The sequence below is a fragment of the Lactuca saligna genome, chromosome 2 (genome assembly GCF_052625555.1).
Source record: "Lactuca saligna cultivar CGN05327 chromosome 2, ASM5262555v1, whole genome shotgun sequence".
Lineage (NCBI taxonomy): Eukaryota > Viridiplantae > Streptophyta > Magnoliopsida > Asterales > Asteraceae > Lactuca > Lactuca saligna.
This window is the reverse complement of record NC_136418.1, coordinates 123,301,998-123,328,794: the sequence shown is the minus strand read 5'-3', so window position 1 is coordinate 123,328,794 and position 26,797 is coordinate 123,301,998. Positions and strand designations below refer to the sequence as shown.

The 26,797-nt window shown below is 37.7% G+C and overlaps 1 long non-coding RNA gene across 1 annotated transcript; it reads right to left on the bottom strand.

Moving 5' to 3' along the window:
• Positions 1-4,208: 4,208 nt before the first annotated feature.
• Positions 4,209-6,561, bottom strand: LOC145031480 (uncharacterized). Its single transcript, XR_013676949.1, has 3 exons — positions 6,432-6,561; positions 6,197-6,351; positions 4,209-6,122 (listed from the first exon to the last, which is right to left on the bottom strand). It is a non-coding gene; the product is annotated as an uncharacterized LOC145031480 (long non-coding RNA).
• Between the last annotated feature and the right edge of the window lie 20,236 nt (positions 6,562-26,797).

Genomic DNA, 26,797 nt, shown 5'->3' with positions numbered 1-26,797 from the left:
AAAATCCACGAGAGAGCCATAGAGACGTTGAAGAATGAAAAAAAGAAGGGTTTTTATGGAGTTGAAGATTTTGTTACCGGTGATATTGTTTGGGCAAAATGGTCAAATTGGTTCCCAGCTTGTTCGGCGATTGTAATTGACCCACTACATGAAGCTCTTAAATTTGTACTAAGGGCTCGTGTTCCCGACACTCTTTGTGTCATGTTTTATGGGTATTTAAAGAGAGGTCAAAGAGTAAGCTTTTTATGCTATTTGGAAATGTCACACTCCCAAACCGGAACGACGGAAACGTTCGGAGGTGGAGAACGCCATGTACAGTATCACAACAGTTGTATAATAGTAATAAAAGAAAACACAATAATTACATTAATAAAATATTGTATTTATATTTTTTCATAACATAATTTGTATCACAACAAAAGTATAAAAGACGAGACTCTATAAAGCTCCGTCTTCTCAAAATCCAGCGGGTGTACCTGTCTACTGGTTTCCTGAGAATACAAGTGATTTTGAAAGTGTATCAACATTTAAGTTGGTGAGTTCATAAGTATGTTTTAGTGATAGGAAACCTGTCTTTGTACTTTGAAAATGCTAGTATGTTTCTCTAGAAAATCCAATATTTTCTATAGTGAATGTGATGTAGTCTTGTAAATAGATAAACTATTTCATGTAAGATCCTTATAATTGTATGTTGTATTTGTATGAAAATTCTTTGTATGTATACCTGGATACCACCACCTGTAGTGTAAAGTAGTGTACTGTAGTTTATTAAATAAAATAAAACCACTGAAGTAATGTTAATCCTGTAAGCATATGTTTTAGTTATACTGTTGTGAGTTTCATATAACCATCCTTGATATGACCTAGTGACCTCCACGACGTTCTTTAGGCGTCTGAAAGTTATGACATTTGTCATCCCAGGCTTGCCGGTCTACAATATAGGATTTAGTTCCATACCCTGAGGGCTACAATTGAAGTAGTGCCTTACAACCCTGTATTAACTAATTTATGTGTAGTGTTGTAGTGTTCTCTTGTACTAGAATATGTATGTATTGCCTTGTAATAATGTACTTTGTAATGTAAAATAATTATTTTAGAAGCGTATACTTGTATCAATGTATTAGAGTAGTACTTCCCAAACTATACCTACTATAGTTTGAATAGATGCTCTTGTTCTGAGTAAAGTAGTGTAGTGATTCCTAAACCCTACCAATTATAGCTTAACTGTAATGTCTTGTAGTGTACTTAAAACGTTTGCAATTTAATTGTATGAAATTATAACACCCTTATGCTCAACATGTTGCAAAAGGGTTAAAATATAAGAATATTTTTATGAAATGTAGCGAATACTTGGGTCTGAATCGATTGCAAATGTTTTAAAACTGTTTAAAAATGCTTGCATAAACACGAAGTCCTTGTGTTTTACTTGTATCCTCCCCCTAAAAACATTAAAAACGTTGAAAATGTAGGGGTATGAACTCACATGTAGTATGTGTTTGTGTAAGAATAACAGTGCTGTAGAGATGATCCTCGGATTGAGGTGCGCGAAATTAACGGTATCCTAATAATAGTTAAACACATAATCATATTTAAATTGGTGAAACCATTAATTAAAGTGTTAGAAAACATTTTTTGTGTTAGGAATAATTACCGAGAATTGTATAAGTGTTGAAGAGAGTTTTCGGTTCCACGGGGATTCTTAGCCGAAAACGGTTCTCGGTCCTGGGTGTTTTCGGTCACTTGATGATTTGAAGGATGTTCTTGGTTGAAATATGAAGATTTGAAGATTTTCACTTGAAGATATGAATGTTCTTGGATGATCCTTAGGAGCAAAATGAGAGTGTTTTTGAGTGGAAATGTGAAAAAATGACTAAGTTTTCGAGAATATATACACACACACACACGGTTGGGTTTTCGGCCGGAAAAGAGATTTCAGCCGAAATCAGTTTTTGGTCCGAAGGTTTTCAGCCGAAAAGGGTTTTGGTGTGAGGGTTTTCGATTCTGACGGGAAAGATGTTGATTTTCGAGTTCTTTTGATTCCGAAAACTTATATAAACATTATTTATATAATTTAAATTATTTTCTAACCCTCATGGACTTAACAAAATAAATAAAACTTGAAATTTTATTAATTGGATTTGACTTGAAATAAATAAAACTTGTTAGAGGAAACAAGGTAACTTCTTGTGTAATTATGTTCTTTTATTTTGTTTTAAAAGTTTTAAACTCCTCTTTGATTCTGCGATTCGAGTCTTTGAAACTAATATTAATGTTTTTGGACTCAGAGAAAAGAATCAGGTACCTTTGAGCTCTCTGAGAAGGAAAAACGTTTTGTTAGTCAAACATCTCAACCAAAGAGACTATTCATTGTTATTGATTAAATCATTAATTCCATTATGAATTAACTTAATTTCTTATAGAGTGTTTGGGATTCTAGATTTGCAAGTGGCTTTTTTACACCAGAAGCTTAAATATTGGGATCAATATGGAGTTGTACCTGCCGATTGCCATTCTATGATGTGATTATGATTTTTTCATACATGAGATCGCATGACAAAACTTTTTTGGAAAGTGGTATAAAGGAAATTAAAAAATATCAGATTATACAATATTGAGTTCAATCATTTATGTAGGTCATTAAATGTTGAATTCTTACTGGATTTCCTGGTTACATGGTCTACTCTTTCATGCATTGATTCGTTTTTTTTTTTCTCTCTTTTGATTGATAAAGTTTTTATGAGAAATTTTTATGTAAGTCCAAAGTGCAAGAGCCCTCAATATGAAGATGAGCATAATGTAAATGTATTGCTTTTATGGGTAATGTGTTGTAAGTACGTTGCCATCGTGTAAAATTCTGTGATTTTGAAATTTTTTATGTAATGATTTCATTAGGTACTACGAATTAGAACGAGATCATTCCTTCAAAGGTTTGATTTTATTAAAGGATTCGAGATTGATTTACCTTGGGTGTGGCTGTAGCCATTTGAATTGAAATTCACACATAAGAGTTTAAGCCCTTTCATCTGATAGTAAATATTTAAATAAATTTTTATAATTGTTAAACAGGAAAGAGTGTTATTTTCATATGACTTTTTTACTTACAAACGAACGCTCGTAACTTCAGGTACAAATAAAAGATAAATGTGCTTTATGAGAATAGACAATTTATAAAAATTGTTGCGTTAATTGGATGGTTGTGTCTAATCTGTTTATTAAAAGTCGTTTCATAAATATGGGTTAAAAATATTAGCGTGTTAATTTTCATTTTTTTCATGTAAACGATTGTGAAAATTTTAAAGATAAGTAGAATTCTTTCAAAATAGAAAAAACATGTAATTTGGTGGAGAAATCTAAACACATGCATTTGCTCGTATATTCAAAATACATTGTAAAATTAGTTTATACTAATAATTATATAGTTACTGATAAAATATCTAAGCCTCTAAAAATAATTGTAGCAAATATGTTATTAATTATAACGCCTAATAACTTTTAATGTTGTTTTACATTATCCCCGTATAGTACTATACGAGTTATAATCTAGTTTCTAATTACATAGTAAGGTCACAAGCCATTTGATAAAGGTACCTTACATGCGCTTAAACAGTAAAGACATAATTACTTATAGGGAAAATAACTTAAAAGTCCAACGAAGTTTCCAAACCGTTTAAAAAATTCCAATCATGTTTTATCTGTTAAAAAAACCCAACAAACTTAACATTTTATCTAAAAAGCCCAACTAAGTTACACTTTCTCGAAAGTCAAATAAGAGAAACAAATGACGTGGCTTATTACCGTATCGGAAAAATGACTTGTTAGACCAACGAAGTTTGCAAAACGTTTCAAAAACTCCAATCATGTTTTGGCTGTTCAAAAAAACCCAACGAACTTAAACAAAACAAAATTGAAATTTTCTGAACGGTTTGAAACTTTGTTGGACTTTTTAGACAAAATGTTAAGTTCGTTGGGTTTTTTTAAACACACAAAACATGATTGGGGTTTTTTGAATGGTTTGGAAACTTCGTTGGGCTTTTAAATCATTTTCCCTTACTTATATGTAAATTGTTATAGTTGTACGCTTTTATTTAGTTAACTAGAAATGTAACCCCCGCGGGGTAAGAAGGTTTTGTCGTTCTTTGTTGTTTTGTTTTCTTAACGGATGAATATGCGAACAGAGTAATTAATATAGATAAAAAGACATTCATTCATCGATGGATGGTTTTACAAAACAGTAGCAACTGATGATTACAAAAGACTGGATTTCAAAATAGTAGGAGTGATATTAGATGCTGGCGGCATATCCCCATGGTTGTTATGGTGTTGGGTGGTCATCGATGATTTTTCTTGCATGTCATGTTCTCCTGCAACATGTCGAACATGTTGAGCATTAGGATTGTGTCCTTGTCGAGGTCACTGATAACGGTTTCCGTGATTACAATGTGCCTATATGGAAGATCCACCATGATTTCCTGTAGTAGATTCTGCCCCGATCTGTTGATGCTGTTGTAGGTGTTTTGAACTTCGCCCAACGATTGCTTCATTGTTTCGAGTTGTTGGAGCAGGTTCTGCATGATGGTGTCCATGTTGTGTGTGTGGTGTTTGGTGGTAGGGCCGGTGGGTTTGTAGTATGGATATATAGGGGATCATTGTAGTTGTTGGATGGCATTAATTATGCTAAGTTCATTGATCTTCTGGGAATTCAGAGGTGTAGATGTAATTTAAGGGTATGGATGTGGTAATTAATTCTACATGCAGTTTGTGGTGGTTGTGAATGACTTGGGCACCTGGTCAGAAAATCTGGGAATATCTCATGTATTTAAATTCGTCCATTTTGTTTGATGACCATTATATAATAATGTTGATGTTTGCATTTAGTATTTTTTTTGTTTGATTGGAAGAAGCTTCCTTTTATTTGTCATTTTGTAAAAATCTATGGTCATATAATGATGTTCATCTTTGGTTAGCCAATATAATTAGTCGTTCGGATTATATACACTCCAACCATCATTTAAAGAAAAGTTCGTGTTTATCAAGCAGAGAAGAACGATATTCATGCAAAAGCTACGTGTTTGTTATGGTTTTTTACCTAAATAAAAGGTGGATTTTTCAGTCCTTGTCCATTAAGTTTGTCACAAAACATTAATATATTGCCCAAAATAAAACATCGATTATATGGTCGTTGGCTATGATGCCAACTATTTTGTGGATCGCTTTGGAGTTGTTGTTGGTGCCGGGTCTATCAGATGGAAGGGAAAATGACTTAAAAGCCCAACGAAGTTTCCAAATTATTCAAAAAACCCTAATCATCTTTTGTCTGTTCAAAAAAACCCAACAAACTTAACATTTTGTCTAAAAAATCCAACAAAGTTTCAAACCGTTTAAAAAATTCCAATTTTGTTTTGTTTAAGTTCGTTGAGTTTTTTTTGAACAGTCAAAACATGATTGGAGTTTTTTAAACGTTTTGGAAACTTCGTTGGTCTAACAAGTCATTTTTCCGATACGGTAATAAGCCACGTCATCTGTATCTCTTATTTGACTTTCGAGAAAGTGTAATTTAGTTGGGCTTTTTAGATAAAATGTTAAGTTTGTTGGGTTTTTTTGAACAGATAAAACATGATTGAGGTTTTTTAAACGGTTTGGAAACTTCGTTGGGCTTTTAAGTCATTTTCCCCAGATGGAAATTGCAAATTGTTAGTATGTATTTGGAAATTTTATCATTGCATTTTATATTGTCATATGTGCCTTTACCTGTGGGATTGTAGGTGAGAGTACGTCGAACATGTTGAGCGGGCGTGGATGATGCTGAGGTGCGGTCATTTGGTCGGGTCCTTGTCATTCGTGGTTGAGCTGGTGTTGTTGGGATAGGCGTTTCCTATGTGGTTGTTGGGTCCTCGATGTCTATTATTATGAATCGAATGCTCTCGGGAGCGGATGTTCTAAGCATTTGGATGGACATCGTTCTTGGTTTTCCTTTGTGATCAGTGATGATTGAGGGCAGATTGTTTCTGTTTATTAACGGGTTGTTGGATATAAAATTTTCAAGTGACGACTTTAACAGCTTTCTACATGATGTCTCGGATATGGTGTCCGTATCGCCAGTGATGGTGACTGTGAATTTGTATCTACATAAAGGAAGAGGCTGTAAGGACGCTAGTTATAGAGTAGTAAGCTTTTGTTTTTTGGAAAAGATTGTTACGTGTATGTTGGTCTTTCGATCAATGCGTGTGCGCTGCAGTACCACTTTTCACCTCTTTTGAAGATTGGATCCTTGCAGGTTAGACATGTAGTTTGGTACCAACTGTTTTGAAAGTGAAAATCCTTCATTGAAGCTCGAACAATGAATGTTTTATCCTATACACATAAACGAATTGTTTGTGGGTGTGTAAAGGGGATCGTATCTGTAAAAACCAATGTTATTAGTATGACGTTACCAGTAGATCGGATTTGTTTCTGACCTTCATGCTGTATAAGGTAGAAGGTGTCCCAGATAGTGGCGGAAGTGGCCTCGAATGTCCTGGAAATCTGTAGTGATGTTGGTGTTAGCATAGGGTAGTAGTCGTATGGTATACATGAAATTTTTTCTATTTTATATGACTTACAGGTTAATGAGAGATGTTGTTTCCTGTATATCTGGGTTGACATAGACATGTGTGGCGTGCGATGAGCCATGGCGTAATAATGAGAGATGTTGTCTGCCTTTTGATAATAATGCATTAGTAATGTATGTCACTATTCATGGTAATAGGCTGTCGTTGCACGAGCTGCTATTTTAAAAGGGATATATTTGTAATTTGCATCTTGTTGTATACTAGATGCAAATGTACCATATATTAATTGTAATTTTTTTAAATAACATAAAATAAAATATAAATAAACCAGGTTTTGAATTTCCGTGAATTTTTTAAACAAAAAATCTGGTTGTTTTATAAAATGAAGGAATCATAATTAATAATTCTGTTTTACCAGTCATTGTTTGTGGAAAATGGAAAATGTGGAAACTACTTTCATTTTATTTATTTTTGGAGGTAACTTACAAATCTGTCTATGGCCAGGTCTCGTATTGCCAGACATCAGTTCAGAGATGGTTGTCACGACCTGCTTGTGTATTCTAATACAAATAAACGTGTAGAGATAAGTGGTTTTTTATATGAAAAATGAAATATTCTAAAAATATGTAAAATATGCTGGAACAACAAACAGCCAAAAACAGATATGAAATAAAGAAATGGTGATAAATGGTGTAATGGGTAATGATACTGTAGACCTCGGTTGAAGTAAAATTTTGCTGTAAATCTTTGAAGACAACATTTTTTGTCATTTGTGTTCCATTGTGTCAGCGCTGTTTATTAGTATTTTTATGGAATCTGGAGACGTTGCTCGGGATAGGGCTACATAAAGCCATCCGTGCGCAAACACGGGTTGTGACAAATAAATCCCAATTCTATGCAACGATTGGCCCTGAATCTTGTTGATGGTCATTGCGTAGCAAAGTTTAACTGGAAACTGTTTTCGCGAAAAGATGAATGGCAAATCTGACAACTTGTGTATGAATTTTATGCGTGGTATATATGCACGTTTTCCTATGGAAGTCCCGGTTATGATGGTTGCCACGATAACGTTTGGTAACAATTGGGCCGGAGACAATCAGTCGGGTACCGTTACATAAACCTTCTCTCTGATTTATGTTTCTTAATAGCATTATCGGACAATGTACCTTAAGTGCAAGCTCGTGTGGCGGTATTCCTGGAAAGGTAAGTTGGTTTAGGTATTCGATTGGATACATGCCTTCCAAATCTGATGTATGTTTTCCATTAGGCTGCATCATGTCCATGCTGTTGTATGTCCTACCAACAGTTGTTACCATTTTTAAAATATGGGTGTTTATCTCATCGGCTGAATCATTTGTGGGAGAAACTATTACCCTAACTGAAAGGTGTGTGGCTGTCGGGTCATCGAGTGAACCATCCCCATAAATGAAATCTGTTAATGTTTGTAAGGGATCAGTGGCCTTATCTGTTGTTCGATTATGTCAGAATCGAGACTAACGGCCTTATCTGGGATTTGGGTCGTCAACGTATGTAAATAGTCATCTTTCATCTTATCGCAGGCGTTTTCCCACAACAAAAGAGGATTGCTTACTTCACAGAAAAGAAGTAGGTGGCAAAATAGTGATCGTAACTATGATGTAGTTGCCCAAACCGAAGCTTCTATGAAACAGGTTAACCATTCAATATCGTCACCTATCAATCCAAGTGCATTACAGGTAGCCCTAAATGTCGGGTAAACGGTACCAGCTACAGTACGCGATGTACATCCTTTTTGGTGACATAGTAGCATCCGTAAGTAGAATAATTCACCGGACGTAGGATGTACAAATACAAGCTAGCCTACCATTTTTGATGACTCATGAACTCTTAGACCCCCATGACTTAGATTGTTTATCCCATCTGTAACGATTTAGGACATTCTAGATATGTATGACCTTGTGTATCCTTTGAATTGCTTTCAAACCATTCAAGTAGGGTAGTTATGCTAGCATATGGATTAGAAAGCACTTTAGGTATGGAGTTGTTCCCGCTGAAGACCAATTGTTGCATGTTTTCTTCATGTACAGTAAGCACCTGGACAGGTTGGTGGCGATGGTGTATATGAAAGTCAAAAATCCGCCAGGCTGCCTCGTGTCTAAAAAATTCTGGACCTCATTTATAGGTCGAACATCTTTGTTTTGCAATTCAGCATCAGCGGCAGTGGACGTTGAAGAAGATGATTGAGTGGGAGATTCTGCCCTTTAGATAGTGTATCTTACGCCGGTCAGCTCCTTTGGAAATATATTTAAAAAGATACTTAATCATCATACTCCAGCCGCAATATTCAACATTGATATGTGCACGGAATCGCGAACAATGTCTTTTGTTATAGGGAACAACATATCCACTGTCTATAATCTGCAATAATGGAGAATTACAACATATTAACAGTTAATGTATTATTCTGTGTAAATCATACGATAACTATAAATTTAGATTGATATTGTAATATACGGGGAAATGAAAATGTGGCATGTTCAATGGAATATAGATGAAGAAACAACAATAAAAAAAGAACATTAAAAACCATATGTAGTCCGAGCTGGTATCATATGTAATGTCAGTTGGTTTTTGGAAAAAAGTTACGTAGTCTTACATAATATGAGGAGAACATGAATGTTGGCAACAGATAAAATGGAACTTAAAAAAAGTTAACAAAAAGAATGCTGAAATTTAGTAGGTACCAATAAAGATCCATAGCTTATGACATGGAAATTGTAAAAACATATATGGACATGGGTAGTTTTGGAAAAAATTTACATAGTGTTACATATGAAGCGAACATGAATGCTAAGGGACGACTTTTTAGGAAAATATCTAAGCAATGTATAAAGATCCATACCTTATAACAGAAGAATTGTAAACACATATACGGACATGGGTGGTTTTATAAAAGATTATTTCCTTACAGAAATTTGGGGTATATTAACAAATAATGAAAATGTAGTTGTAGAGATTTAGAAAATTAGAACTCGTTTCATCAAATTTCATCGAAATAATCAAAATATAAAGTATTTTATTATGAAATCATTATGTTTAAAAAAGTATGTTTGAATAATTATATATTATATAAGATTAATTTCAGATAACTACTTTAATGAGTAACGACCATTATAACAAAAAATGATTACCTGCTTTTATAGCATTTGTCACAATGTGACTGTTGTTAGTTCCGAGATGAGAGTAGAAAATTCACATAACTTATAAACATCCATAGCTTATAACGGACAAATTCTAATAACATATATGGATAGGGATAGTTTTGGAAAAAATATATACAGTGTTACATATGTAGAGAACATGGCATGTTTGAAAGTGCATATAAACTCTTACATATCAAAACTACTCATAAAAACAAACTCCTTACAGAAAATTGGAGTATATTAACGAATAATGAAAATCTAGATAGATTTACTGCTGGCAAATAAAAGAGGGATCCATAACAGAAATGACAGATTAGAAAATCTTTTTTAGAAAGATATTACAGCATCTTTTTTAGAAAAAATTTACATAGTCTTACATATGAAGAGAACATGAATGTTAAGGGACATATATGGACATGGGGTAGTTTTGGAAAAAATTTACATAGTTTAATTGATGGCAAGAAACATATGTTGGCAGGGGTAGTGACATTTGGAAATGCATATAAACTGTTTCATATGAAGAACATGAATGTTAAGGGACATATATGGACAGGGGTAGTTTTGGAAAAAGCTTACATAGTCTAATCGATGGTAAGAAACATATGTTGGCAGGGGTAGTGATCTTTGGAAATGCATATAAAATGTTTCATATGAAAATTAGTCATAAAAGCAAACTCCTTACAGAAAATTCGAGTATATTAACAAATAATGAAAATTTAATTGGATCTATTGCTGGGAAATAAAAGGCTGATTCATAACCCAGATGACATATTAGAACAAGTTTTTTAGAAAGATATTATAGTAGGTCCATATGATAATAGGGCTGGAACATAATATTGTAAAATAATATAGGTTTACATATGAATAGAAGAAAGATTTGTAAACATATATGATCTCCTTAAAGTGAATATATATTATATAACATTCATAGTTGAACAAAAAGGAAAAAATACACATAGCATGATATGTAAAATACATTGGAAAGGGGCGGAAAATGGAAAACATACATGCCTCAACGCCGCCAAACGTTTTGTCCTCTTTAATAAATCGAATAAACTCATGAACTTTAATGTTGAAGATCCTAGCAATAATATTTGCTCTACTGTGGACATCTGTTTGCTGATGTGTCTCCATATAGCGGGTTTTCTCCATATAGCGGGTTTTCTCCAGCCACTTAACACTACATGTAAACGTGATAAAGTATCGTGGGTTGCCGTAGACCCTACATATGGAGAGAGCATCTAGATAATGACCATACATGAACCGGGGCCCACCGGTAAACGACGCAAGCAAAAAAACATGCTTCCCAACTACAACAGCCTCCCTATCTCCCTTTGAAAGTGCGTCATAGAGGCCGCTGACATAATCCGAACGTATATCCGATTAGTGCCGGACAATGTAATCCAAATGGCTTTCTTCTATACATGTATACGTGTCAACCAAATACTGTTGGAAGAGTCTAGATGAGTTTAATATGGGTGGCCAAATATGTTGAGGGGTATGGATGTGATACGCATAATACATATTTGCAGCGAGATTTTTAGCGAAAGCCCCTCTCTTATTACCGAGTTTTAACCGGGGTGACCAACCTTCCTCACCATATGGAAACAAAAGTGGGTACTGTAATGGCATATAGCTTGGATGCAGTTTACTGATACGTTGCGGCCTACCCGATTGTGAATGGATAATGATGTAATATGTGGTACACGTTGTGTCATCGCCAGTTACTATACAAGCCAAAGACCCTGGTGATGGTAAATCATACCTACGGTCCTGAACGTTATTAAACAGTCACACTGCATATGAGTCTAAATTAGTTTCTTCAGCTAGCTGTTTTGCATTCTTGAAGGCCCGTACATATCCGTTATTAGCTCCCAAAAAGTCAACCAGGAAGTTGACAATATCAGAATCCAAAGACCCCCATGTGGGATCAGAAAAAGCCCTCAATCTGTCTTGTACTTTGTTTTCAGTATCAAACAGGTAAAGCTGTAGAAACCTAGGATCTTTTGCAGGATCCGGAGAGAGCGACCCAATCTTGTGACAAATTTGACCCGAAATTTTAAAAACATAAGGACCACGGTTGTAATTCATATCGTCATCCACATTTGCCCCAAAGAAGTCATGGAAAACATACTATTATATGTTAAAGTAATTCAGTTTATTTTAATTTGTTTTATGCACGTTTTAGTAGAAGTAGTAGAATAATTCAAAGTCACTAAGTCCTAGTCTTTGGCTTAGTGGAGTTAGCTCCGTTTTTTCTGCAAGTTTTTTTCTTTAAGTAGCATGGCAAAATGTACGTTGTAATCATCCCTAATTTTACTTTGAAATAAAAACACAGAAGCATTTTGCCTCAATCTTCCCTACGTTTTCCTCCTGTACACTGGGTCTTATTCCCTGAAAAGCTTGTGAAAAGCTAGCTAGTTCCAACAGAGTGGTATCAGAGCACAACCTGGTGCATGCCCAAGTATCAATCTCGTGAAGAGATGACAGGAAATTCAGGGAATAGCAATGGTCAGAAAGAAGGGCAATTGACACTCCATTATCCGATGCTGTCTAGAGATAATTATGCAGCTTGGGCGATCAAGATGAGAGTGTTCATGCTGGCTCAAGGAGTATGGGATGCAGTCGAGCCACGAACATCAAACACAGTTGTAGATCCAAAAAGGGACATGATGGCCTTGGCAGCGATATACCAAGGTATCCCTGAGGATTTGTTGCTGTCCCTATCGGAGAAAAAGTCGGCAAAAGAGGCGTGGGATGCCTTGAAGATGATGTTTTTGGGAGCAGACAGAGTAAAGACAGCACGAATTCAAACTTTAAAAACAGAGTTTGATGCGTTAAAGATGAAAGAATCGGAGGGGATAGACCAGTTTACTGTGAAAGTAAACAGTATTGTGAGCACGATACGAGCATTGGGTGATACAATTGAAGAATCGTATGTAGTGAAGAAGCTATTACGAGCAGTCCCGTCCAAATTTCTTCAAATTGCATCCACCTTGGAACAATTTGGAGACCTGGAGACGATGACGGTCGAAGAAGTCGTAGGTCGTTTAAAGGCCCATGAAGAACGAATGAAAGGGCATGAAGAGAAGGATGATCGAAAGTTACTTCTCACACACCAAGAATGGTCCGAAAGATACAAGAAAAAGTTAGATGACGACTCCAAGTTTAGAGGGAATCGAGGGAACTCACGAGGAAAAGGCAGAGGTCGTGGCAGAAGTAGTAATTTCGGTGGTCGAGGTGGCCGTGGACGAGGAAATTACCACATCCAGAGAGAAGGCCAACGTGGAGCAACAAGCAATCAAGACAAAAGTAAGGTCCTGTGCTATAATTGCCAAGAACATGGGCATTATGCGACTGAATGCAAAAATCCCAGAAAAGAAAGAACACAAGAAAACAATTTGATCCAAGATCATGTAGAGAACGAGCCTGCTCTGTTGTTGGCTTCACTTGAAGTAAAGAAAGAAATAGGAGAAGTGTTCTTGAATGAAGAGAAGGTAAATCCACACCTGAAAGGGAAGGGAGATGAACAACGTCAATCAAATGTGTGGTATTTGGATTCAGGGGCAAGCAATCATATGACCGGTGACAAGAGTAAATTCAGAGAATTAAACAAGATGATACAAGGTTATGTACGTTTTGGCAACGAGTCTAGAGTTCGAATTGAAGGAAAGGGGTCAATTGTATTTCAATGCAAGAATGGAGATCAAAGAAAGCTTCAGGAGGTGTATTACATACCAGATTTGTGTAGCAATATAATAAGTCTTGGTCAATTATCTGAAGGAGGTGATGAGATCAAGATAAAGGAACCATTTCTATGGGTTCGTGACAAGGGGGGTAGATTGATGATGAAGGTGCCTAGAACTCAGACTCGATTGTACAAGATTGAACTAGAGGAGGTGAGTTCGTCGTGTCTAGTTGCTGAACTCACAGATCCAACGTGGCTATGGCACACGAGAATGGGGCATGTCAACTTTAGAGCATTAAAAGAGATGTCAGACAAGCAATTGGTTGAAGGAATGGCAAAGATAAACATTCCAACACAACCGTGTGAAGGATGCTTGGTGGGAAAACAGTCAAGGAAGCCCTACCCATCACATACAAATTACAGAGCATCGAAGAAACTAGAGCTCATACATGGTGATTTGTGTGGACCCGTTACACCTCCCACACCTGCTGGCAACAGGTACTTCATGTTACTTGTTGATGACTTTAGTAGAGTAATGTGGGTGTATTTGCTAAGAACCAAAGATGAAGCCTTTCAAACTTTTAAAAATTTCAAGGCAAAAGTGGAAACTGAAACAGGGGAGAAGATAAAGGTGTTGAGGACGGATTGTGGTGGTGAGTTCTCGTCAAATGAGTTCACTAGATTCTGCAATGAAAATGGCTTAGAGCGTCATTACACATCCCCATACTCTCCACAACAGAATGGGGTTGTGGAGAGATGAAACCGGACGATTTTGGAGATGGTGAGGAGTAATCTGAAGACTATGAATGTACCAGAAGTACTGTGGGAGAGGCTGTGAACCATGCGGTGTATGTCTTGAACAGGATCAACACCAAAGCTCTCGATGACTCAACACCTTATGAGATGTGGACTGGCCGAAAACCACATGTTGGGCATCTTTGAATCTTTGGGTGTGTTGCACATATGATGATTGCAAAGAATCATCTAAATAAATTAGATGAAAGAAGTAAGAAGGTGGTACATTTGGGAATTGAGAAGGGATCAAAGGCGTATCGGTTATTGGATCCTGATACAGGGAAAATGTTTGTAAGCAGGAATGTTGTGTTTGAAGAAAATCAAACATGGACATGGGAGAAGACAACAAAGATCAGACATGTGCCTGGCTTACCCTTCACCGTTGCTGGTTTTGACTCTGCTGAGGTCAACATTGACGGTGATGAGAATTATGAAGATGGGTCTGAAAACCCAGATGAATTAAATAATTACCGGCCACCAGATAATGAAGACTGGAGTATGAATGAATCGGAGCCCACCACTCCCAATACAGGCCCACTTGAAGAACCCCTAAATTCACAATCAACGTCAAATCCTCCATCGACCCCAAATTCTCTGATAACACCAAATTCTCCAAACTCATCGGCAAATCAATCGAGCACGGCGTCTAGTTCAACAGGTGGTGGAGCCCCGAAACGTTATCGCCTTCTCACGGACCTATATGAAAGCACAGTGCCAATGACCGCAGAAGAAATAGACCAATTGATGTTAGTCCAAGATGAAGAGGAGCCCACATCGTACCATGAAGCAAAGAACAAACGAGAATGGGTGAAAGCGATGGAAGCAGAGATAGAATCGATAGAAAAGAACAAGACATGGAGTCTAGTCGAACTTCCAAAGGATCGACGACCGATCGGCTTGAAGTGGATATTCAAGGTAAAGCGAGATCCAGCAGGGAAGATCATAAAGCACAAGGCAAGGGTTGTAGCAAAAGGGTATGTGCAGAAGCATGGAGTAGATTATGAAGAGGTATTTGCACCGGTAGCTAGAATAGAAACTGTTCGAGTGATTTTAGCTCTTGCCAGTGCAAATGGGTGGAAGGTCCATCATCTCGATGTGAAGTCAGCATTCTTGAATGGAAAGCTGGAAGAAGAAGTATATGTAGTACAGCCAGAGGGATTCGAGAAGAAAGGTCAGTCTGGTAAGGTATACAAACTATCAAAAGCCCTATATGGGTTGAAACAGGCGCCAAGGGCATGGAACGCCTGCCTTGATAGTTATTTGAAGGAGTTGGGATTCAAGAGATGTTTACAAGAGTATTCAGTTTATACAAGAAAAAAAAGGAGGGAACACATTAATTGTGGGTGTGTATGTCGATGATCTCTTGGTCTCAGGAAGCTGCAACTCAGATGTAAAGGAATTCAAGCTAGAGATGAAAGCTAAGTTCGAGATGAGTGATCTTGGTCTATTGACTTATTACTTAGGAATCGAAGTCAACCAACACAGTACAGGAATAACATTGAAACAAGAGGCTTATGCAAAGAATCTCTTAAGCAAGACTCGAATGTTGGATTGTAATGCCACAAGAACTCCAATAGAGCACAAGATAAAGTTAAGCAAGAATGAAGAAGGAGAACTGGTTGATCCTACTGAATACAGAAGCATTATAGGTGCTCTAAGGTACCTAACTCACACTCGTCCCGATCTCTCGTTTTCAGTAGGGGTAGTAAGTAGATTTATGGAGAAACCAACAATCAAGCATCTCCAAGTTGTAAAAGGAATACTTAGGTACATAAAGGGTACCTTAAATTATGGCTTGACTTACACCAGAAGTGAAGGTAAAATCACCCTTATAGGGTACTCTGACAGTGATTTTGGAAAAGATATGAATGATGGGAAAAGCACAGGTGGGACAACATTCTATATGAATGGGAATCTGGTAACATGGGCATCACAGAAGCAACAAAGTGTAGCTCTATCGTCATGTGAAGCTGAGTTTATGGCTGCAACCACAACAGCCTGTCAAGGCATTTGGCTCCGCCGACTTCTAACTGATATAACAGGATAAAAAGTACCACCTGTGACTCTCTTTGTTGATAATCATTCAGCCTTAGATTTGATGAAGAATCTGGTTTTTCATGGGCGTAGCAAACACATAAACATAAGGTATCACCTTATTAGAGAGTGTGTTGAAAATGGGGAGATTTTTGTGAATCATATATGTGGCACAAAGCAAAAGGTTGATATTCTCACAAAGACAATGGCAAGGATCAAGCACGAAGAAATGAGGGACCTGATTGGAATAAAACCAATCACAAACACTGAATTAAGGGGAGAATGTTAAAGTAATTCAGTTTATTTTAATTTGTTTTATGCACGTTTTAGTAGAAGTAGTAGAATAATTCAAAGTCACTAAGTCCTAGTCTTTGGCTTAGTGGAGTTAGCTCCGTTTTTTCTGCAAGTTTTTTTCTTTAAGTAGCATGGCAAAATGTACGTTGTAATCATCCCCAATTTTACTTTGAAATAAAAACACAGAAGCATTTTGCCTCAATCTTCCCTACGTTTTCCTCCTGTACACTGGGTCTTATTCCCTGAAAAGCTTGTGAAAAGCTAGCTAGTTCCAACATTATAAGCCCTAATATCCCTTAAAAAATTCCGACTTCCATACAAGGTAATAAATTCAGCAGGAAACCTAGACGGGTAAGGAAGCACAACACTTCCACCCTTACAACAATGACTATAGACCAGATGAGTAGTTGTGGATAGATGAAGGGCTCGCTCAACATACCAAAAACAACACCACACAAATCACAAACCCAGGTAGATTTGCCACAGTCAACATACTCCGGAAGAACATACTCCGGAAGAACAGAGAGGCCATCGAAACGCCTACATTTTCACCGGCGACCAACAGAGATAACAGAAGAAGACGAAGGACCGGGGTCAACCCCCGTTTTCCGCCGAGCATCCATCACATAATAAACACAAAAGCAACAAAAAAAATCGATAGCAGATGAAAGAAAAGAGCAATAAAGAGTAAAATTACCTGGCAAAGAAAGAGGGAGGAATGCGGAGAAACAGAAGGAGATGATGAAGGAAAGAGGAAGGGAAAACAAAAAATCAACAAATAACCGAATGCAAAAGTAAAAAAGAAAAAAAGAGACACCTGGGTTGAAGCTACAGCTGCACGAAAAAGCAACGCCATCAAAATACTGACTAATCAATCCAGCAAACAAATAGAAACATAAAAAGAAAGTGGGATATAAATAAACGTAAAAAGAAAGTAGAATATAAACAAAACGAAATGTGGAGGACGAAAAGTGACAAACGATTGCCATGTTTACTGTTCCTTTTAAACAGAATTTTAATATATATATATATATATATATATATATATATATAAAATAATAATAATAATAATAATTATTATTATTATTATTATTATTATTATTATTATTATTAATATTATTATTTATACAAATTTTATCAAAACATTATGACCAACAAATGGATAAGTTATTTCATGGTTTCTTTCATGAAAATCCAACTAGCACCTAAAACACAAATCTCATGAAAAGTGGTATGTCTTGACCAATGAAAATGGAGAACCTGATTTTCAAAAACACACATATCCAAAAGGGTGAAGATGAAGATTTTCTTGATTTCAAGAAACAATGAATTGATCCCGCTTAAATCATTCAGATGTACTATTGAATAGCAATCTTGATTCCAGTAACTATCTTCCAAGATTAACAAGTAATTGATGTTTTGAGTTGACAAAAGTGATTTTCATGTGAAGAGAAACCTAGATCTAAAATATTTAGTGAATTCATGCTCGTGATATGAATATTGTTAATAATTATTTTAGATTATCCACGTAATGCATTCCACCAATCAATATATACAATACAAAGGGGGAAAGGGCCAAACTATAACATCCTAATTTTTGAGTCCAAAAATTACGTTTTTAATTAAGAAATTTATAAAATCGTTTACTGAAAACATTGTCGATATCATATAAATCCATTAAACCATCATAAACATGTCTCAAAACAAACATCGAACATTAATAAAATTATAGTACAATCCTAGAACACTCAATGCGGAAATCATGTGTGTGTGTGTGTGATGCGCTGCTATGCCACCGACTCCTTCCCCTTGAATGAAGAGGTACCTGAAACCAAAACTGAAATTGTAAGCACAAAGCTTAGTGAGTTCCCCCATCATACCACATACTATACAACCATACATGCTGCCGAGCAATTCTAGGATGGCCGACCTACCCATGTCAGGCCATTATGGGGTGCTTACTACCCGTGTAAGGCCTTTCTGGGGTGCTTGCCTACCCTCCGGTCTATCTCACCCGGTCACATGGACTATTTCACCCCTACTACTATCACATGATAATATATCATAAACATGATGTTAGACATATCTGGGGTGTCCGACCTACCCTTCGGTCCTAACAACCAATCGGGGGACTAATCCCCTCCTACTACCACTATCACATAGAACATAACATATTGACACGTATAACATATCAAGTAATAGCAAACCAGAAAATTATCACAGAGAAATTCATCACAACTATAATCAACTACTAGTGGGTCAATCTTGCTCTGATGACTCCCGACTATCAGAGACACATAACACTCAATTAGAGTCTATAACACTACTCAGGGTAAAATGATCGTTTTACCCTTTGGTCCAATTGGGACATACCTAAGTCTCAATTCTAGCTTATCAAGCCCAGCTCTCTTACAGCCCATTAAGGACCCCCCCTAAGGGCCCACTCATTGTTTAATTTCTCAATTAGACCTTATTTTCCTCAAATGGACCCAAAAATTCCCAAGTCCAATATAATAATCCTCAAGGGCCCAATCTTGGCTCAAAAAGGCCCAATACTCAAGCTCTTCATTCATAAGTCCAAAATGATACTTCACAGTGGGCCATGGGGCCCAAAAGTCCAGGCACATCCTCTTAGGGCCTAAAAGTCCAATTTTCCCAATCTACATGCGTACGTGCGGCGTACCCGACACGTACGCCTAGTGTACGCATGCCTTGACCAAGACGGGGTCTTTGATGAACACGCTGCGTAACAGGGAGTACGCCCAGTGTACTGGCCAACTTCTTTGTGACTTTATTCATGACTTAATTCGTTAAGTCTTTACGTGCAAAATACAGATCCAGGTCCTTTTAGACCTCCTAATCCATAAAGTCATGAAATTTATGTTCTTGCATGCAAGGTTGGGGTCAAAACATGATTTTGGTCCTTTTAACAAACTTTAAGACCCACAAACAGTTGCATGGTTGTGGCTTAACCACTAAGGTTCGATTTTTATGACTTTTAGTGCCTTTAAGAGCCTAAAAGGACAACTATTATGGTTTGAAATCATCAAGATTGAAGAAGCCTCAACAATGGAGTCCAAAAGTAACTTTAAACACCCCCATAAACAAACCTAAGAATATAATGGCCAAGGTTGGAACTTGATACCTCAAATAAGTCAGAAATGGTGCTAATCTTCTGGATCTACAAGCTCTTGGTGGATCATTTCTCCTTCTTCAAGTTCCTTCCTCTTCCAAAGCACCAAAACTAAACCAAAAACTCTCAAATAGCTCCCAAATCACAATAACACACAAAAGTAGGCTAGGGTTTTTGTGGAGGCTGTATGAGGGTGAAGGGAGGCTGAAACATAGGTATAATGTTCCTTATATAGGGAGTAAACCCTAAATTTTAGGTTTTAAAGAGCTTCACACGTACGCTGGGCGTAATCCTGGTACGTTGGGCGTACGTGCTTGACCTCTGCGCTTCCTTTCCATGAGTACGCTGAGCATACAAGGCAATGTACGCCCCACGTACGCAGCTTCCTCAGCCCACTAGCAAGGTCCAAAGGTCAAAGCCCAAACCACACCATACCACGCTACAATTAGGATGAATAATAATAATACATGGAAAATCCCGGATGCTACAAATCTCCCCCACTTGAATTAGACTTTGTCCTCGAAGTTCATTGTCGCTGCTGAGAATAACTTGTGATAGTGCTCTCTCATCTCATCCTTTGGCTCCCAAGTCCATTTCGCGCCTTTGCGGTGCTTCCACTGTACCTTCACCAACTCTACTTCCTTGTTCCTCAGCGTCTTCGTCTTCCTATCTAGAATGGCTATCGGTCGCTCGATGTAGTTCACGCTATCATCCACCTGAATATCGTAAAGAGGTACTACTGCAGAGTCATCTACCAAGCATTTCCGTAGCTGGGAGACATGAAAGGTGCTATGAATTTGACTAAGCTCGGCTAGGAGATCCAACCTATATGCTACCTTGACCACCTGGGCCGTAACCCTGAAAAGACCGATGTATCTGGGGCCAAACTTGCCCCACTTCCTGAATCGAATGACGCCTTTCCAAGGCGACACTTTCAAGAGTACCATATCCCCGACCTGGAACTCCAGGTCTGATCGACGCTTGCCAACATAACTTTTCTACCGACTCTAAGCAGTTTGAAGCCTGCTCTGAACCTATTGGATCCTCTATGTAGTCTTGAGTACCACCTTAGTACTCTTCATGACCCTCTGACCAACCTCACCCCAACATATCGGGGTCCTGCACTTCCTCCCATATAGCATCTCGAAAGCAGGATCGCCAATACTCATATGATAGCTGTTATTATAAGAGAACTCAGCCAAAGGAAGGTAAGTATCCCAACTACCACCAAAGTCTAAAACACATGCCTGCAACATGTGCTCCATCGTCTGGAAGGTCCGCTCACTTTGACCATCGGTTTGCGGGTGAAAAGCAGTGCTGAAGTGCAGACGAGTACCCAACTCGTCGTGAAACCTTTTCTGAATCTGGATGTAAACTGCACGACTCGATCCGATATCACTGAGACTGGAAATCCGTGCCGAGCTACTACCTCTCAGATGTAGATATCAGCCAACTTCTCGGTCGATATGCTCTCCTGGATCGGTATGAAATGGGCACTCCTGGTCAACCGGTCCACGATGACCCAAATCGAATGCATCCCCCGTGCAGTCCTGGGAACCTTTGTGGTGAAATCCATAGTAATATCTTCCCATTTCCACATGGGAATGTCCAATGATCGCGTCTTGCCATGAGGCCTCTGGTGCTCGGCCTTGACCTTTCTATAGGTCAAGCACCTCTCGACGTACCAGGCTACATCCCGCTTCATGCAGGGCCACTAGTAGTCGGGTCGAAGATCTATGTACATCTTCGTCGCCCCGGGATAGATAGAAAACCTGGATTTGTGCGTCTCCTCCATCAATATCCGGCGCACACCTCCATGATATGGGACCCACACCCTATGGTGAAGAGTCAACAATCCACAACTATCATAGTCGAAGGAGGAAGCCTAACCCACAATACGCTCGCTCTTGCGATGTTCCTCCTTCATGGCCACTAGCTGGGCATCCCGAACCCGTTCCAACAGCAGAGTCACAACCATCATCCTCATATAGATATCCCTGATCGGTGCTGCCTTATGGCTAAGCGCGTCGGCCACAACATTGGCCTTCCCTGGGTGGTAGAGGATCTTGCAATCATAATCCCTTACCACATCAAGCCACTGACGCTGCCTCATATTTAGATTTGGTTGATCCATGAGATACCTCAGGCTCTTGTGGTCCGTGTAAATGGTACAACGAACCCCAGAGAGGCTTCAACTACCTTGAAGCATAAGTGATAACATGGCCTCTCTGCATCAATACCACGCTCAAACCTGAGATGGACGCATCGCAATATACTACAAAATCATACATGCCCTCTAGCAGGTATAAGATCGGCGCCTCGTACAATCTCTTTATCAACGTATCAAATGCGGCCTACTGCTCAGGCCCCCAATGAAAGACCATGGCTTTCCTCGTTAGCTGGGTCAAGGGCACGACTATCTTGGCGAAGTCCTGAATGAATCTCCGATAATAGCCTGCCAGTCCTAGAAAGCTCCGAATCTCAGATGGAGACCTCAGAACCTCCCACCTCATCATGGCCTCTACCTTGTTCGGGTCAATCGAAATCACGTTCTGGTTGACAAGGCGCCCAAGAAACTGCACCTCGCGCAACCAGAACTCGCACTTGGAGAACTTAGCATAAAAGCTCTCCCTACTCAACGTATCGAAAACCTTCCGCAAGTGCTCCTCTTGCTGCTCCCATGTCTTGGAATAAACCAAGATGTCATCAATGAAAACAATCACAGACCTATCCAACATCGGTCTACACACGCGGTTCATGAGATCCATGAACGCGGCAGGAGCATTGGTGAGGCCAAAAGGCATCACCACGAACCATGATTTTGAAAAACGGACTAGACATCGAACCGGCCGCCATACCGGGTCGATGGGTCAACCTGTTCAACCGGTGGGACCAGTCCAAAAAACCGGATGACTTCATTATTACATTATTATTGTATCTAAAGTTTTAATATATTCCAAAAAATACAAAAATTAACTTTAAACCAAAAATACCAACAAACATGAGTTTTCAAAATTAGATAAAAGTACCAAACATACAAAGTACCATGAACATAATTCTCCACATCATGATTCTAGTCTTAAAAAAACAAAGTTCACAACATAAACATCAAAATACCATGATATGTATCAAAATCCAAACTTCAATCACAACTTAATTTTCATCTAAAGGAATCCATGTCAATTTCTTCTAACGCAACTCCATCATCAGCTTCTTCATCATCTTCAATATGAAATACAAATTCAGTTTTGGGAAAACATAGACTCAAATAGGAGAATAACAAAAATTGATAGAATAACATAAAATACTGACCTTGAGAAGCTTGGGATTCAAACATTGTTGATTCATTGTAGTTTGGTGGTTCTTCTTCAACAATATTTTCCAATTCATTATAATTTAGTTCACCTTCTGGTATTTCATCAACCACCCAAAATTCGATTTTATCAATACTTTCATAATCGACCAGATCATAAGACTTTTTGTAATCCTTGAGCCTAGAAAAAATATTAATATGCTTTTACACATAAATAAAGAAAGTGAAAAAAGAGTTTGAAAGTATAAATTACGTATTTTGTAACCGCAAATTATAATGAACATAAACAAGATCATTAAGCCTTTGATGCTCCAACCGATTCCTTCTTTTAGTGTGGATTCTCTCAAAGACACGACAATTCCTCTCACACCCGGAAGAAGAAGCAGTTTGACTTAAAATTCGAATTGCAAATTTTTGCAATTCTGGAGCATCTCCGGCATGTAATTTCGACCATTCATCTAATGGAAAATAAAAAATAATATTATAATATTTTTACTATAATTCACTATTAATATTTTCACTAAAGTTCACTATTACTAATATTTTGAAAAAAAAAAGTTACCTGGACGAGTAGTATTGCGAGAAGCAAAAGCAAGTTTTCTACCAAAACTACCATCATGCTCACAAAACAAATCTAGTTGGTCCATGAGAGTTAGACCATCCACAGTACCAACACTACTATAACGCTGAATCATATCCATAACCCCCCCCCCCCCCAAACCACCTCTGGTTTCTTAGAAAAATTTTCTTGATCATACTGAAAGATTGGATTCAACCAGTAAGCAACAACATGAAGACTCTTACGCAACATGCTATCCCACCGATTTTTAATGATGTTAGTATACGGGGTGTATAACTCTCTATTGTTGCGAAAAAGTTTCTTAATTCCTTTTTTTGCCCTATACATCCCTTCATATACATAACCTAAAAAAAGAAAAAAAAAACAGCAATTAAAATAATAAAAATGATAATATATTTGTAAACATCATTAAAAAAATATATAAAAAAAATAAATTATACCTAAAGCCGACTTCTCATTCGAATCACAAATTCATACGAGTCTCAACATTGGGGTCGTCACTTTTACTATGGTAGCACCATTATTCTAAAAGCTTTCATTCAGTATGATAAACTTAACTTCTTTTGCCTTTTCTAATCTAATCACTTTTTTATAATCTGGGGATGTGACCATAGCTTGCAAATCATGTTTGTGATCACACAAACTCTTCAATGTAATAAATGCAGTACCAAAATGTGTGGCACCCGGACGAATAATTTATGTCCAACCTGGTCTTTTTCTTAACCAATTTAATAGCCATTTGTGGTTATAAATAAAAACTGTAACCCTCGATGCAAGTGTAACCAAATCAGCGACTTCATGCATCTCCGACATGCCCTTCATAATCAAGTTCATGCAGTGTGCTGCACAAGGAGACCAAACAGTGGATGGATATTTCTCACATAACAATCTTCCTGTAGCGTTATAGTTTGCAGCATTATCAGTGACTAAATGAACGACATTCTGACGACCAACAATCTAAAAAATCTCACTAAATAAGTTGCATAATGTTTGAGCATTACTCTCAATATGTGAAGCATCAACTGATTTAATGAAGGAGATTCCTTTTGCACAATACACCATAAAATTGATAAGGGGTCTTTGTCTTGTATCCCGCCACCCATCACCCATAATTTTACAACCATTTTCTGACCAGTAACGTCTATAAGAATCAACTATAAGTTGTATGGACTGTTTTTCATCTTTCAACAACGTGACACGCATAGCATGATATGAAGGCCCCGTGTATCCATGACACATACTAGCAACTTTGCTCATTGCTATTTGGAAAAGGGGAGAATTCACGACATTCATAGGTATGCAAGAATCATAAAACCACATAGCAAGAGCTAAACCTATATCATAGCACCTTTCCATATCATGCATACCTCGTTTGAAAAAAGGTGGCACGGTTTGTGTTTGAGAGGTAGGACGAGCTTTTCTCTTTCCGTCTTTTTTTTTGAGTTGATCGTTGGGTGAGTACTTGAACGTCATCATCATCATCATCAACAACATCATATATGTTATCTACATTCACCTCCATAGTATCACCAAGCACACCGACATGTTTCTCTTTTGGTTTTTTGGCATTATCATCCATTGAAATTTTCATGACAAACTTTATATCTCCTGGATAACTAGGACATGCTGAAATATTACTTGTCAGTCTAGCAAGGTGTTGTTTCATTCTATTGATACCTCCACCGTTATACGTTTTTTTACAAAAAGTACAAAAGTATGCTTTTTTCCACCTCCACCATCAAGTTGAGTAATATACTTCCAAGCATGATCCTTTTTTGCTCGAACATTTGGTTGAGTAGAAGTTTGTGATGGGAGAGTATTCGACTGTGCTTCTTTAGATGGATGAGAACTTGAACCAGGAGTGCTCATAATCTCTAATATAAGTCTATAATAGAAACACAAACAACCAATGTTACATTTATATCAAATTATTGATAATCCTAAACAAATAAACATGATAAACAATCTTAAAAAATCATAAATGTTAACTGTACAAAAGCTTTCTTGAAACAATAATAAGTTATTGATAATCCAAAAACTTCAAACAAATACAACATGTTGTTACTACAAATTTTGATTTAGAATATCATTATCTTATTTGTTTCAGCTATGAACCTAACCCTTAATTAAAGTTAACTGTACAAAAGCTCCTAAGACCAAATGTATTCTGAAATTTCCAAAATGGTGACGACTGCCGACCCCAAAATAGGAGCCATATATTGGCCTTTGCATTTAGACTTTTAGTCTATAGTTCTATATAAAAGAGAAACAAGAATACCTTTGTATTATGGAAAAGTGGTTGTGGTGGAAATCGGAAGGCGTTACTGTGATGAATCGCCGGTGATGGAGCACAAATCGGAGAAAATTCTTACCCCTCTGTGTCAATGTGATGATTTCGACCAAGGAGAAACTGTACATCGAGGTCTTATTCAATCTTCAGTCGTTGATTGTGTTAGTCGGCATTGTCATTAGGTTAAGATTTTGGCTAGTAAAAGGGTTCTCTGTAGTCGACTGAGAAATTGAGATATGCGATACAGCAATAGCGTGTTTTGACTTTTGAGTTTTTCCGATGCTTTTGGAGAAAAGTAGAAAAAAAAACAAAAAAAATAGTTCGCAAGGTTGTTGAATCGTACAGGTTGGACCGCGGGTCGAGAAAAAAACGGCGTTTATTTTTTGGTTTAAGGGACGACTAGTTTTTGGGGTAGAAAGAACCAGAACCACGACCGGTTCCCAGTTGAACTCGCGGTCAGGTCCGATTTTCAAAATAGTGCCACAAACTCATAGTAACCGTATCGCGTCCGAAAAGCAGGCTTTTGCACATCCTCCTCTTTGACTCTTATCTGATGATAAGCCAAACGCAAATAAATCTTGGAGAACCAAGATGATTCTTGAAGCTGGTCAAAGAGATCATCGATCCTTGGGAGTGGGTAATGGCTCTTCACCATTACCTTATTCAGCTCCTGGTAATCTACACACATCTGATGCGACCCGTCCTTCTTTTTCACAAATAAAATCGGGGCTCTCCAGGGTGAACTGCTCAGTCTAATGAATCCCTTGTCTAACAGCTCCTGTAGTTGTATAGACAACTCCTACATCTCAGGAGGAGCCAACCGATACGGTGCCTTGGCTATCGGTGCCGCACCAAGGACTAGGTCGATCCTGAACTCTACTTGCCTCTCTGGAGGTATTCTAGGAAACTCCTCTGGAAATACATCCACAAACTCTTGTAC